Genomic DNA, 16265 nt, shown 5'->3' on the forward strand with positions numbered 1-16265 from the left:
ATTTCTTATCTTTCCTGACACTGGTGGTGGTAGGGAAATACTGTTTTACCAGACAGCCCAATATTCAATTAGGCTAGGGCTAGAAAAACAGATGAAAAAAAGACACTCATAGCTCATTTAAACAAAACAAAACAAAACACCTTAGATATTTACATTTTTGAGCTCTCAAGAATAAAGCCTGGCAAAATAAGCTTGATTTATATTTAATTAAGCAAGATTATCAACAGTACTAGTTTGATATTACAGTGTGAAACTTTAGTACTTAAGGTAAGTTGATTCTGTAGTTTAAAGCATTTCATAAAAGTAGCCACTATTTTGGATTTAGCTAGACCAACTTCTTCTTATCTTGATTTCAAATGTTTATTAACAGAGGTAACATAGCATTGACTCGAATATAGAATTTGCTGGACTTTGTATTTCTCTATTTCAGGAGAGAGTTTCTTTTTTTCTTTCTTTCTTGCTTGCTTGATTGCTTTCTTCTTTGTTTCATTATTTAGCTGTGTTTACTAAATGTGTGACATCAGGCAAACTACTTAATCTAAGCCTCAGTTGGCTCCTTTAACTTGGAGATACTAGCAATATCCACCTCCTAAAATGGGTGTGATAATTTGTAAGGATTAAATACCAAAAATCTTGTAATGCACTCAACAGAGTGCTTGTCACAGAGTAAACACTCGAAAAAAATGTTTGCTAAAGTAAAATAGAACTTTCCTTTTAGCTCATATCTAAATACTTTCAGACACTAAATTTCTGCCTTAGCACTTGGCAAAAATTAGCCCTGAGCCCAGTAGGTTTTGGGGTCATGTATTATGCAGATTACACAGGATGAAAAGAATGTTGTGACTTTCTGTTGACAGCCTTTTTCTAGCAAGGCACGTATCATTGTTATATCACTTGTGAATGACTTATGAATTGTGATCTGTCCTTAGGATCCTGTTTTCTGGTTTGTTTTTTTTCCATCAAATTGCCACAGGGGGGAGTATAAGTTCTTGAAAGAAGCAAATGACACAGTTTAAGGAATTTGATAACCAATTATTACTAAGAATGGCCATATCTAAAAACAGCTAAATAGATGATATTAATATATGATAAAATAACAAATTAGGCAACTGTTCAATCTTAGATTTAATTTGTGATAGTTGTAGAAATAGTATCTGTAAAATGTCTCTCGGTGACATGAAGAGGTGAATGTGTGTGTGTGTGCGTGCGCACGCGCTCACTGCCTGCATGTGGACATTATTGGCACTATAGGAGACGGGAGAAAGTTTCTAGCTTTCGCCGAGTCATAAAACGAAAGAGGCAGAGGGAGAGAAAGAACCAGAGTAAATGTTAATAATAATAAATAAATAAGGATGAGAATGACTTGGATGCAAGAATATGACAGCTTTACAATATGGATGATATTGGACCCACTGTGTACATATGGAGAAATTGAACCTTGTGAAGTTCAACAGCTAGGTAATTCCAAAATAGAACTACACAAGTGAAAAGTGAAGTAACTCTTTCAATTTTACAAATGCATTTAATAGCTGCAAAAATTGGGGCAGCCCGGGTGGCTCAACAGTTTAGCGCCGCCTGAAGGTGTCATCCTGGAGACCCTGGATCGAGTCCCACATCAGGCTCTCTGCGTAGAGCCTGCTTCTCCCTCTGCCTGTGTCTCTGCCTCTCTCTCTCTGTCTATCTCTTTGTGTCTCTCATGAATAAATAAATAAAATCTTTAAAAAAATAGCTGCAAAAATTGTGACTTAATAATAGTAATAGCCAAAACTGTGCTTACTTCCTCTGCCTCTTTGAAGAAAAGTGAAGTGCACCAAAGTCCTAGGAAAGGAGAATAGAGAAACTTATGGGTTGGGCAGGTTGTTTATGGTACCAACACGAACCCTCCCTGTTAGGAGGTAATCATCTTTGCAGATGGTTGGTAATCCTCCTTCTATCTCTCTGCTTCTCCCAGTCCTTTTTCAGGACTTCCTGATAAGCCACAGTTGAGACCACATTTCCCACATTCATCCTCCCTTTCCCTCTTCTTTGTTGCAGTGTTCTGCAGAAACCCTGTCCTAAAAATTCTTATTCTTACAGAATTTCTTCATATGTGTCAATATATCATTCTGATTTTCTGAATTGTTGGGGACTTTGTACTTGGCTCATGTTCTTTCATTGAACCCCCGCCCCTGCCACCATCATATAATGCCCCCTAGTACTTACCAGAACAACCATCCAAACTTACCTCTATGTTCTTGTTGCTTGCTTCTTTTAAGCCAACCAGGACTTGCCTCAAGCCCTCACATTACGTAGAACTCCATCCCCTTGGGTCCTAAACCATTTGTCCTTTCCTGTTCTCTCCTACTCACTTACTGTCATTTGACCCAACTGAAAGCTTGATCTCTTGCCCCTTCCTTTTCTTCTGGCTACTTTTTTACCTGTCCATGGCGTCATGTTTTATGTCAACAGTCTCTTGTTAGCACCTGTGGTTTTCGGCCTCCCAACCTTTTATCAAGCCAGCTCCCTGCCTTATTTGTTCTCACACTGCCTGCCATACAGTTCTGGTTTTCAGTCTCAGTTTGGCCCTCAGTTCTGCTATGTTCTGCTTTTTATTGTTCTGGTCAGCTCTTTCCCATCTTTTCCTTTATCTCTCCTCCAAAACTTTTCCCTCAAGGGTCCTACCCTGCCCCACCTCTCAGCAGAGCAGCCCTCCTTCCTCCATGAGACTATCAGGCATGATCAACTCAAGCGCCCTTCTCAAGACAGATAGGTCTTCAGCCTCATGGCCATTCCTTTAGTGTAGAGCTGACTGCTCAATTCTGTAGCCAGTGGTCATCATGTATAGCTATTTAAATTTAAATTAGTCAAAATTTAAAATTCAGTTCCTCAGTTGTACTAGTTGCATCTAGAGTGCTCAGTAGCCACATATGGCTAATGGCTACTGGACAGGGTGGCGTGGCCACCCTTGTTGTTGTAGCAAGTTCCATTGGGCAGCCCGATTTAGGAAGACTTTGGCTTGTGCTATTGGTTTTCTCTTTTTCCTGTCTCTGATCTTTCAATTTCTTTTTTTTCTAGTAGTTTCTTCTCAGCCTATAATGATGAATACATTTCTTTCATATAAAAAAGAAAAATCCCCAAACAAAACAACTTTCCCTTTGACCTTCACATCTCTCTATATATTGCTCTACTTATTTTTTTTTACTCTGAAGCTCCTAAAACACACATGCTCACACACACAATCACACACACACTTTCCTGTATTTACTATTGCCAAATACTTACCTTTGAGTTACCACTCAACCAGCTGCAATAAGTCTCCTGACTCTAGCACTGCAAATTGGCAACAAACAACCTCTTTGTTGCTAAATCCAGTGGATTCTTTTCAGTTCTTTTTTTAAATAAATTTATTTTTTATTGGTGTTCAATTTACCAGCATACAGAATAACACCCAGTGCTCATCCCGTCAAGTGCCCCCCTCAGTGCCCGTCACCCATTCACCCCCACCCTCCACCCTTCTCCCCTTCCACCACTCCTAGTTCGTTTCCCAGAGTTAGGAGTCTTTATGTTCTGTCTCCCCTTCTGATATATCCCACACATTTCTTCTCCCTTCCCTTATATTCCCTTTCACTATTATTTATATTCCCCAAATGAATGAGAACATACAATGTTTGTCCTTCTCCGATTGACTTACTTCACTCAGCATAATACCCTCCAGTTCCATCCATGTTGAAGCAAATGGTGGGTATTTGTGGTTTCTAATGGTTGAGTAATATTCCATTGTATACATAAACCACATCTTCTTTATCCATTCATCTTTCGATGGACACCAAGGATCCTTCCACAGTTTGGCTATTGTGGACATTGCTGCTATAAACATTGGGGTGCAGGTGTCCCGGCGTTTCATTGCATCTGTATCTTTGGGGTAAATCCCCAACAGTGCAATTGCTGGGTCGTAGGGCAGGTCTATTTTTAACTCCTTGAGGAACCTCCACACAGTTTTCCAGAGTGGCTGCACCAGTTCACATTCCCACCAACAGTGTAGGAGGGTTCCCTTTTCTCTGCATCCTCTCCAACATTTGTGGTTTCCTGCCTTGTTAATTTTCCCCATTCTCACGGGTGTGAGGTGGTATCTCATTGTGGTTTTGATTTGTATTTCCCTGATGGCAAGTGATGCAGAGCATTTTCTCATGTGCATGTTGGCCATGTCTATGTCTTCCTCTGTGAGATTTCTCTTCATGTCTTTTGCCCATTTCATGATTGGATTGTTTGTGCTGTTGAGTTTAATAAGTTCTTTATAGATCTTGGAAACTAGCCCTTTATCTGACATGTCATTTGCAAATATCTTCTCCCATTCTGTAGGTTGTCTTTTAGTTTTGTTGACTGTATCCTTTGCTGTGCAAAAGCTTCTTATCTTGATGAAGTCCCAGTAGTTCATTTTTGCTTTTGTTTCTTTTGCCTTCGTGGATGTATCTTGCAAGAAGTTACTGTGGCCGAGTTCAAAAAGGGTGTTGCCTGTGTTCTCCTCTAGGATTTTGATGGAATCTTGTCTCACATTTAGATCTTTCATCCATTTTGAGTTTATCTTTGTGCATGGTGAAAGAGAGTGGTCTAGTTTCATTCTTCTGCATGTGGATGTCCAATTTTCCCAGCACCATTTATTGAAGAGACTGTCTTTCTTCCAATGGATAGTCTTTCCTCCATTATCGAATATTAGTTGACCACAAAGTTCAGGTCCACTTCTGGGTTCTCTATTCTGTTCCATTGTTCTATGTGTGTCTGTTTTTGTGCCATGATCACACTGTCTTGATGACCACAGCTTTGTAGTACAACCTGAAATCTGGCATTGTGATGCCCCCAGATATGGTTTTCTTTTTTAAAATTCCCCTGACTATTCAGGGTCATTTCTGATTCCACACAAATCTTAAAATAATTTGTTTCAACTCTCTGAAGAAAGTCCATGGTATTTTGATAGGGATTGCATTAAACGTGTAAATTGCCCTGGGTGACATTGACATTTTCACAATAGTAATTCTGCCAATCCATGAGCATGGAATATTTTTCCATCTCTTTGTGTCTTCCTCAATTTCTTTTCAGAAGTGTTCTATAGTTTTTAGGGTATAGATCCTTTACATCTTTGGTTAGGATTATTCCTAGGTATCTTATGCAATTGTAAATGGGATTGACTCCTTAATTTCTCTTTCTTCAGTCTCATTGTTAGTGTATAGAAATGCCACTGATTTCTGGGCATTGATTTTGTATCCTGCCACGCTACCAAATTGCTGTATGAGTTCTAGCAATCTTGTGGTAGAGGCCTTTGGGTTTTCTATGTAGAGTATCATGTCATCGGCAAAGAGGGAGAGTTTGACTTCTTCTTTGCCAATTTGAATGCCTTTAATGTCTTTTTGTTGTCTGATTGCTGAGGCTAGGACTTCCAGTACTATGTTGAATAGCAGTGGTGAGAGTGGACATCCCTGTCTTGTTCCTGATCTTAGGGGAAAGGCTCCCAGTGCTTCCCCATTGAGAATGATATTTGCTGTGCGCTTTTCTTAGATGGCTTTTAAGATGTTGAGGAATATTTCCCTCTATCCCTACACTCTGAGGAGTTTTGATCAGGGATGTATGCTGTATTTTGTCAAGGCTTTCTCTGCATCTTATGAGAGGATCATATGGTTCTTGGTTTTTTATCTTGCTGATATGATGAATCACATTGATTGTTTTACGAGTGTTGAACCAGCCTTCTGTCCCGGGGATAAATCCTACTTGGTCATGGTGAATAATTTTCTTAATGTCCTGTTGGATCCTATTGGCTAGTATCTTGTTGAGAATTTTTGCATCCATGTTCATCAGGGATATTGGTCTGTAATTCTCCTTTTTGGTGGGGTCTTTGTCTGGTTTTGGAATTAAGGTGATGCTGGCCTCATAGAATGAATTTGGAAGTACTCCATCTCTTTCTATCTTTCCAAACAGCTTTAGTAGCATAGGTATGGTTTCTTCTTTAAACGTTTGATAGAATTACCTCTTTTCAGTTCTTATAGAACTTGATCTCTGTGTGTGTGTTGTGTTGAGTCCCATTCTCACTCTTCCTCTTTGACCATTTCCTCTGGTCTCCCTTGAAGTCTTATTTCCCTCTGCCTACCACTTTGATGTGGATGCCCCATAGTCTGTCACTGGTTCTTTCCTTACTTACATGTTCCTTAACTGCCACATTGTTGATGGCTCCCTGCTCTCTGGATCTCAACCAGAAACTTTTTCTGTGCTGTATACAGGACATTAATCGGAATGTCCTATACAGATCTTAAAGTAAGCATAATCAAAGCCAAATTCATGTCCTCTTACCCCCAAATCTGTTCCCTTTAATGTGTTCCCAGACTTAGTGATTAGGAGCAGTATACCATTCCATATTAAAGCCTGTACATGGTTGGATGTCCCTTTTTCTCTTTCACCCTCTGTATTTAATCCGTCACAAAGCTCTGTGAACTCTACCTTCTCATTATATCTTCCCAGCATATCATGCCATCAACATCTTTTGCCTGTATTTGTCTTTCTGCTAACTGGTCTTTTACCTCTCCAATTTATTCCTTTCGCTGCTGCTTGAAGAATCTATCAGTGCAAACTGCTTATGCAGCCTGCTTGAAATCTTCATACAGTTTCCATTGCCTCTAAAAGAAGGCCCTGTGTCTGGCTCCTATCTTGTCCATTCTTTTGTCTCACTACCCACCACCCCTGCCCTATTCTCGGTTTTTCATTTCCTGTATTGCTACAGTTGGTTTCAGTAACTTTGAATTTTATCATGTATATCATGGCTTTATAACTTTGCTCATATTGCTCATTCAGCACATAGAGGAGTGGTAAGTAAGGTGTGTTTATACCAATGAACTTTTGACTGTGGTAGGAGCTCATTTTATATTTGATCCAGGACAGATGCACTTACATGGTGAAACAAATTTTAGACAATACTTACTAGAAGTGATATCTTTGGTATTTTAAAATTGTTTTCTTTCCATTTTCTTAAAAAAATGCTGATCTTGATCTCTAAGCTTATTTTACTATCTTATTGAACCCACACTCTATATATTTATAGTTTCTAGATATTGTACTTAGAAAATGTCCTAGTGAATACAGACTTCATCAGTGTGAAAGAGATGTAGTTTTACTTTTATATCTGTATTTTCTAATGTAATTACTTACAAAATTTTCTGAGTATTGGGATATAGCTGTGCTCTTTAGCTTTTTTTTTTTAACAGAATGGAATGCATAGAAAATAATAACTTCTTCTAAAATTTCTAAATTTTTGGAATGATAAAGATAGAGAAATTGTTTTGTTTAAGGATATCAAAGATCATAGCAGAACTTACTGGCAAATTGCTATCTTTTTTTTTGTTTGTTTCTAGGTAATATAAGGTTTTTCTTGGAAGTTGACTTCTGAGTATTTGTGAATAACCTCTCACATAGTATCAACTACAGACAAATCCACTCTTGAATGAATTCCTTATGTAAAGTTTGAGAACTACCTTGAACTTTAAAATATTCTACAAATATTCCCTACTTAGCTAAAGTTACATAATTGCTAAAGTTTTAGGAACTATGGTGTTTTATATTATAGCATATTTATATCAATTCATAGATATTTTGTATTTATTGATTATAAATAAAATTTCTGAGGCTCATGTATTCCTACCTGGTAAGTTTATGTTTTTTAGAATACTGAGGACTACAGTGTTTATTTTATTCAAGACATAATTATGGTAAATAATTCTCTAGAAAATTGAGTTGTAACACTAGTAGGTGTTTAGAAAAAGTTGCTGACTGACTGACTGATAAAATTTAAAAAGTTAATGTAGTTGTTAAGGTTGCCAAACCTAAGGCATAGGAAGATATTAGTGGGAAACTGTTCCAGACTAATAAGTCTATTAAAATAACCCAAATTAAAGTCAATCAGTCGTTTGTTGTTATTTCCCTTCTAAGTAAATAATGTATAAATATTTTGATTTTTTTTGAGCATTTGCTATATTCCTAACATTGTTTTAAACACAGTGGGATATTAAAAGATACCTAGTTCTTACAGGGATGTTACAATCTATTTGCAGAAGCAGATTATATGCAAACTAAAGGTTAAACCAGTGATCACGCATTTGTGTGGCATGGGAACCGCAGGACATTGAGAACTCTGGAAGATTGGTATGATGTTCTTTTGAAACATATATACATTACTTTGCTTTATAATGGTTCTTCAGGGCTTAGAGAGTTTAAGAAGGCATTTGCAGATTTAAAGGGCAAAATTAAGAGAGTCTCAAAGACTAAGAGTTAGTAATGCTAGAATTGTTATGCTTCTGTTTCTCCTCTTGCTTCAATAAATAGTATATATTACCTTTTGTCTCCACAACTTGCAGGGCACCAGGCACATGGAGAAATCTTAAAGCACAATAAATATTTGTTGAATTAATGCATCTTTCTTGAAGGCAAAGGTTATATTGTTTTCTTCTTTTTATGATTCTCCATGACTCCTGGTAGGATGTTTTGCACACAGTGACATCTAGCAACTATAAAGTATTGAGAATGTTCATTTAATGAGGAAGAAACATAGCTAAAGTGAGTATTACTTGGCCAAGATACCTCACAAATTCTTCCATTTGCTCAGGAATGGATATGCTCACTGGATCCTGTGGTAACATGAGGTCTAGTAGTATAATGATGACTTTAGCACGAGTTACATGTTTTCATGCCTTTGTACTGGCTGGTCAGCTCTTATTCTTTCTTCAATTCTCAGTTCACTGGCCACTTTCCCTTTTGGTATTCCAGACTGGGTTAGGGTTTACCCTTTCACAGCTTATCTCTAGCTATGTAATGGTTTGCCTTTATCCCTTACCAGATGGAGTTCCACAAGAGCAGAATTGAATCATTTCTCTCATTTGCCTGTTGTACCAAGCCCACTACCTTGTTTATAAATTTTATCTGATGGGAGTTTGTTGAGTAAGTGTTTGTAGGACAAATACAATCCTTAACGGTGGTGGTTAGACATCTGGCTTTGAACTGGCAACTTGGCTTTAAAATTGTGTTCAGGGACCTAACTGAAAAAAAAACAAATACCAGAATTATAACAGTTTGAGGAATAAAGATGAGTCAATGAGAAAGAGAAATGGAAAAGTCACAAAAATTCAGTGTCAAATATAAAATGAAACTTATATTACCATTACTAAGGCATTCATATTGAGTGGGCATACACATTTTTTTTTCTGGTGCTAGACTTTTCCTTCCTGTGCATCTAGTGCCTTGTTGAAATGGTGCAAGCGACCCTTTCAGTATACATTGAGTGTGAGAACATAGGTCAGTGACCTTAGGGACCATTCAGTGAAAGTCTTGGTTAACTGAAGTGAAAAAAAACAGATTTTAGAAACCACAAAGGCAGACACCTTTCAGTGATAGAGTCTTGTCTATGCAGCAGTGAGCAGAGGAGCCTCCTCTAACTCTCTTACCCTCATCTTCCTACTCCACCATCCTGCTTTTCCAGCAACCCCTCTGTGGACAGTCCAGAAACAGCTATGTGGTCTTGGTGGATGGTGGGTGGTCTCCCTCCTCAAACACGCTATTTCACTATGACTATCCATGTATTCAGGAGAGGAGGCGAGTCTCTCTAGTCCATTGAGGTGACCCTCGTGTATACTATTGGTAATAGTCATGGCCGCCTTCATTGAGGACTTGTGCCAGACTGGCTATACAGGTTATCTCATATTGTCACACAACCTGCACATGTATACTGTTTACTCCCTTTTTTATAAATAAAGGGAGTAGCAGAGTTGGGTGATGTGATGTGTCCTGTCCATGCCGTGGAGCCAGTAAGTGGCAAAACCAGGATTCCCACCTGGCTCCTCTAAATCCCCAAATTCCATAGATTTCTCCAGACATCACATCACCTTTTATAAAGTAAAGAGGATAGAGTGACCTGTCCATATTTGTTAGGTAAAATGGTATATTAAGAGGAACAGGCATAATGCTTTCTGTAGAGTTTAAATACTTACCTATTGCTGGATAAATGACTACCTGCATAGGCATGAGATTCTTAAAAAGAAAAAGAATCACTCATTTGTCACAACATAGATTTAAGATCATTACGACAACTAGAATTTCATGAAAATGTGAAGCCGAAAAGCAAAATTCAGGGACTTTTTAAATTTTTTATGTATTTTATTTTTTAAAAGATTTTATTTAAAAAAAAAAAAGATTTTATTTATTTATTCATGAGAGACACACAGAGGGAGCCAGAGACACAGGCAGAGGGAGAATCAGGCTCCATGGAGGGAGCCTGTTGTGGGACTCGATCCCCGGACTCCAGAATCATGCCCTGAGCGGAAGGCAGACGCTTAACCGATGAGCCACCCAGGTGTCCCACTTTTATTTTTTTTAATAACCATTGTATTTAGAGAATTCAGTTTTTTGTTTCATTGTGTATACTACTAATAAAAGAAAAAACCTAACAATTTTCCTAGTTAAGTGTACTTAGAAGAAATTATGGAACTTGTGTAATACACACAGTATTTTTTTAAACCACTATAAGTGCCTACCAGCTCATTATTTTTAGCTTGAGCTATTATTTCTAAATTTTAAAGGTCTAATTAAAATATAATTGTTAATGAAGCCATAATGTTTATTCAAAGTTTAAGTTAATAGATAACTGTCTATTTAAATACCCAACTTAAATAGCACTCAAAAATTTTATTTTTGACACTCTCAGAACAAAATAAATAATAATTGTTATCATTAGGTTAGAAATATGGACTGAATAGTTTTAAAATATTTTTCAAAAACTTGGCAATGTTGTTTGGTAACAAATACAATGAAATCTTCTATCGTATCCTTATTTATTTGATTGGGGGTTTTCAGTTCTCACCAGAACTTTTTGAGAATAAATAAAATTTATATATAGGGTTAATGTAGTTATTTACTTTATATGAAGACATATGCCATTATACAGTTGGAAACTACAGGTGCCTCATGTGTCTTGGATTGTGTGATAACAATTATATCATTATATTCTCAGAAACTATTTGGAAGAGAAGTTAAAACAAATGCAAAACTTGGGGCACCTGGGTGATGCAGTTAAGTGTCCACTCTTGGTTTCAGCTTAGGTGATGATCTCAAGGTGGTGATCTCAGTGTTGTGAGATCAAGCCCCCATCAGGCTCCATGCTCAGCGTATAATCTGCTTCACATTCTCTCTCGCTGTCCCTCTGCCCTTCCTGCTTGTGCGCTCTATCTCTCTTAAATAAATAAAGAGACAGAGAGAGCACAAGTGGCGGAGGGGCAGAAGAAGGGCAAAAAGCAAACTACCTGTTTAGTAGGGAGCCCAATGTGGGGCTCAATTCCAGGACCCTGGGATCATGACCAGAGCTGAAGGCAGACACTTAACCAACTGAGCCACCCAGGAGCCCCTAAAAAATTTAAAACTAGAGGGAAGACTAATTTCTTTTAGCACAAGTAGGTCTCCACTTTTGATAAAGTATATTATTTTCCCTAAAAACTCCTTAGGCCCAGCTCCTAAGCTTATCTTAAATGTCTCCGTATCCCTAGTAGAGTGCTTTGCATATTAATAAGTATGAATTTAACTTGATTGTATCAGTCTACTCTTAGGTCAGCTGGCACCCTACAGACACGGAGATGGAACGTTCCTTTTCACTAAATGTGTATAACTAGTTCTTCCTCTATATATACCCCTGGAAATTCAGTCACAAAGAGTGAAAAATAGCTGGGTATTAAAACAGGACATTACAGACTCAGTAAGTCAACCTTGTTAGATTTCTCTTCCCTTCATACTGGATTAGAGTATCAGGAGTTACGCAGAAATATAAACTCTGAGCTACACTTCTCTTAAATCCTGCTGGGTCATTTAGCTTGTCTTTATGTGGTGTGTTTATATATGGATGAAGGTGGTGGAATCACACATTGAAAATGCCACCAAGAGGATTCTACAACTCTCTGGATGTTATACCAGTGGGCGATTGGTATCAGACAGTCAAGAGAACCAACAATCGAATTAGAAGATGAATAGATAAGACGATATGAGTCAATATTTGGTGGCTGTCTTTAAAAAAAAAAAAACAACCAACCAATCTAAAATGTTAAATTAAAAGTAAACCAAAATGAAAATTCACCAAAATTGGTGGCTCTTTAAAAAAAAAGAAACAAACCAATTTATGCTCATTTGGTTTGTGGGCTAATTCGTGATACAAATGTTCAACCAAAAATTAAAAAAAAAAAGCAAAGGAAGGTCAAATTTCTATCTCCCCTCCCCACCCCCCAGGAAGGAAGTTAGAGTTATTTAACCCACACATTGTATATGGTTGATTATTATTTTTTAAAAGATTTTATTTATTTATTCATGAGAGACAGAGAGAGAGAGAGAGAGAGAGGCAGAGACACAGGCAGAGGGAGAAACAGGCTCCATGCAAGGAGCCTGACGTGGGACTTGATCCCAGGTCTCCAGGATCACGCCCTGGGCTGAAGGTGGCGCTAAACCACTGAGCCACCTGGGCTGCCCCAGGGTTGAGTATTAAAGCTGAGTTGATCTGAAAAGTTTTACATATAAAGAAGTTTGCTGTATTGTTATATGGGCAAATCCTGAATAGAAGGGAAATGTGATTTCTACTTTGAATATACAATTAGCAAATTTAGGAATAGGAGTTTTTGTTTTTGTTTGTAGCTTGTCATGAAAATAACGCCATGACCTTTGGTTTCAGGCCACAAGATGAAGTGACAGACAGAGCCTGACTTCCTACTGTCAAAAAGGTAAAGTATAAGAAAAGAATGGTACCTGTGGAAATTCAAAGCTTTGATCACATACTGACCAAATCTTACCATTTAGTATTTCTGTTTGTAAACTAGACTTTTTTTTTAATTTTAAAGATTTTATTTATTTATTCATGAGAAGCACAGAGAGAGAGACACAGGCAGAGACACAGGCAGAAGCCGCTCTATGTAGGGAGCCCGACGTGGGACTCGATCCCGGGTCTCCAGGATCACACCCTGGGCTGAAGACAGGCACTAAACCACTGAGCCATCCAAGGATCCCCTGTAAACTAGATTTTTATTTGATATAGCAAAAATATGTGCTTTCTTTTAACTTCAGTTTATTTTTTCTTAAAAAAAAAAAAGACAAAGCATCTGTCCTATAAGATAAATAAACTTTAAGAAGTGTTTGCTAATTGCCATATCTTCTAAATATGGCTTCTCTAGAGTTTATTTAATGCAGTTTTTCTTTAGAAAGTTGCAGAGTAATGAAGAAGAGTCACACAGGAAATATTGACAGTTTTATTTATAGGAAAAGTTCCATGTGAGACAAAGGAAACCATTTTTAAACTGTCTTAGAATAGTTTTTGAAGCTTAGTTTTGGATAGTAAAATGGAAATTAAAACATGACTATTATTTGCAGTTATTCCTTCAATAATAATAATTTTCACACTAGTTTGGATGTGACCCAGTTACTATTGATGGAACTCCCCCAAGCCCTTTTGAATTGTTATGTAGGTAAAATTAAAGTCTTAGAATGTATATTTAAAGACTTGTCCAAAGCCATGTAGCCAGTGGCAGAACTGATGTTAAGTGTACATTTCCTGACTTCAGCTCTGTCTCTGCTGCTTTTTTTCTTCTCGTTACTATCTTATTTATTTTATGATGGGGTAATATATCTTGAGGAAAATAAAAATAAACAGGAAAGAGTAAAATGAATTCTAGCTTACTACTGTTGTTTTTAGCAATTTTCAACATCCTGGTTTATTTCATTCCCAGGGTATACATGTCCTGTGGTAGATGTTGGTATTCAGCAAAATGCATGAATAAGAACCTCATTAAGTGTGAGAGCTTGTGTCTCAGTTTCCTTTCTGGGATGTAGTAAAAGCTACTTTTTGCAGTTGGCAGAATGCAGAGAAATGTAGCTTATTTAAAATGTGTAGTATAGAGTTGATATATATATATAAGTGCCCCCCAGCTGTGAGGTATTATTGTATTTCCCTTAATAATTCATATTATCAAGAAAGAGAAAAGATTTACTCTTTTAAATTAAAATACTTAAAAATTTGGAGATCAAGTAGAAATTCACCTTCTGGAGAAGGAATTCTCAGTGTTCCAATGATTTCTCTTATAAGCATTGTTAGCACATGATAAAGCCCAATAAATGAGAAACTGGAAAATAATTAATGTTTCAATATTAAAAACCACATAAACCAGAGTAATTATCAGCTTAGTTACTAAATTAAATTATTTTGCTTTGAAACTCCAGCTTTATGCTAAAAAGAATAGACTAAGAAGTCCTTTTAGATGTGGCATTAGTTCTCAGAAAATAAGTACTGTGATGAATTATGAGAAAATGAGTTTAAGACATGGATTAAATATTTATTAAGTATGTGAATTTAAAAATTAAGGAAATCTTGGAAATTTGTCTTAGAAATGCTTAGTTTGGGCACCATGAAAATAGTTTTATTTTTGGTTCTGATTATAAAAATTGACAGCTTATTCTTTTTTTTCCCCCCTCATCTAGTTAAACATGAATTAAAAACTTTCAGAGTTGGTAAAATTTCTGGGATCATGTGGTCTTCCACTTTTCATGGCACCTGTGGTACAAATATAATCTAGAGAAACTAAGAGGAACTAACTTGGTTCTTACAAGGGAGGGGACTGGAGTTCAGCTCCCCGCCTCACCTTTGCAGAACCAGGGCTCTGTGGAGCGAGAACAGACCTTTCCTTTTACTGACTTTTACAGGTGAGGAAACAGAATCCCTAAGCGTTGTGTACCGTGCTCTAAGACACAGTCTGAGACAGACAGTGACAGAGTCGGTTCTTGAACAAACCCTCTCCTCTTCAGCTCTTTTGATTGCATGCTATATCCTTACTAGTAAAGAATCTGTAACAATTCCAGATTCTTTTCTCTTCTCCATTTTTATTATAGAGCTGTACCTGACAAGAAAGTCCATTTAACTTGGTAGCAGCATGATGGGCATTTCCTTGGATTAGTTGCTAACCCATCTCAATGGATAAAGAAGATGTGGTCTGTGTATACAATGGAACATTACTCAGCCATTAGAAATGACAAATACCCACCATTTGCTTCAACGTGGATGGAACTGGAGGGTATTATGCTGAGTGAAATAAGTCAATCGGAGAAGGACAAACATTATATGTTCTTATTCATTTGGGGAATATAAATAATAGTGAAAGGGAATAGAAGGGAAGGGAGAAGAAATGGGTAGGAAATATCAGAACAAGAGACAGAACATGAAGACTAACTCTGGGAAATGAACTAGGGGTGGTGGAAGGGGAGGAGGGTGGGGGGTGGGGGTGAATGGGTGATGGGCACTGAGGGGGGCACTTGACGGGATGAACACTGGGTGTTATTCTTTATGTTGGCAAATTGAACACCAATAAAAAATAAATTTATTATTAAAAAAAACATTCTTGAAAACAAAAACAAAACAACAAAAAATGTTTAATTAAATCATTATTCACCTATTGATCACCTACTGTGTGTTGGTGCTAAGCTGTGGAAATATCAAGAAGATGAGCACTTCATTTTTTTCCTAATAAGTAAAAGGAATATAGAGGTAAACACATAAAAAATGCCATGTTTCTTATAGCCGCTTATCTAGAAAATAAAAATTGTGTTAACAATGTTGGTTCTTTAAGCATTAAATATTAATCATTAAATAATACATTGCTCATGGTAAATATAATACATATACCAGAAAGGTAAGATAGTTGATTAATTCTATATTTTTATTTCAAAAAAATTATGTTCTTATAAATGAGTTTTTATTAATAATTGCTATGAGTCATGACTCACAAGGGCTGGAAGCTCTCTGGTCTCTGTCAGAGGGCTGGGTGACTGATGAGGTTGAATAATGCTGAGGATGTTGGAGTCTCTCTTGTAGTCTGGTGTAATGGAGCCTGAAGAGTTGGTGGTAGGTTATAGATAAATAGACACCTATCTCCTTATGTAATTACTGATGGCTGTGGTTACCATGTAACTAGTCAAAGTTGCTTTAGGCGTCTAAGTGTTTTGAGTCTGATTAATTAGCCATGATCTAGACAAAATAAAAGACTTTGATGGGGAAAATTAATTGGCACACCAGAGGCCCATGTAGCTATGCCAGGCTCCACTTCAGGATTCTTTGCCTTCTTAATGCCTTGCTTATCGTGGGAGTTCAGGATTTTGAGAATCACCTAGTCTGCCTGGTACTCGCCTGATTTTCTGGCACTTTGATGTTGAACTGTACCTATCCTTGTCTGCCACAGTAAATCATG

The 16265-nt window shown here is 37.3% G+C and overlaps 1 pseudogene; it reads left to right on the forward strand.

Moving 5' to 3' along the window:
• LOC112644124 (tubulin alpha-1A chain-like) overlaps positions 1-16265 on the forward strand; it is a 166792-nt pseudogene that overhangs the window by 8745 nt on the left and 141782 nt on the right.

The sequence above is a fragment of the Canis lupus genome, chromosome 1 (genome assembly GCF_003254725.2).
Source record: "Canis lupus dingo isolate Sandy chromosome 1, ASM325472v2, whole genome shotgun sequence".
Lineage (NCBI taxonomy): Eukaryota > Metazoa > Chordata > Mammalia > Carnivora > Canidae > Canis > Canis lupus.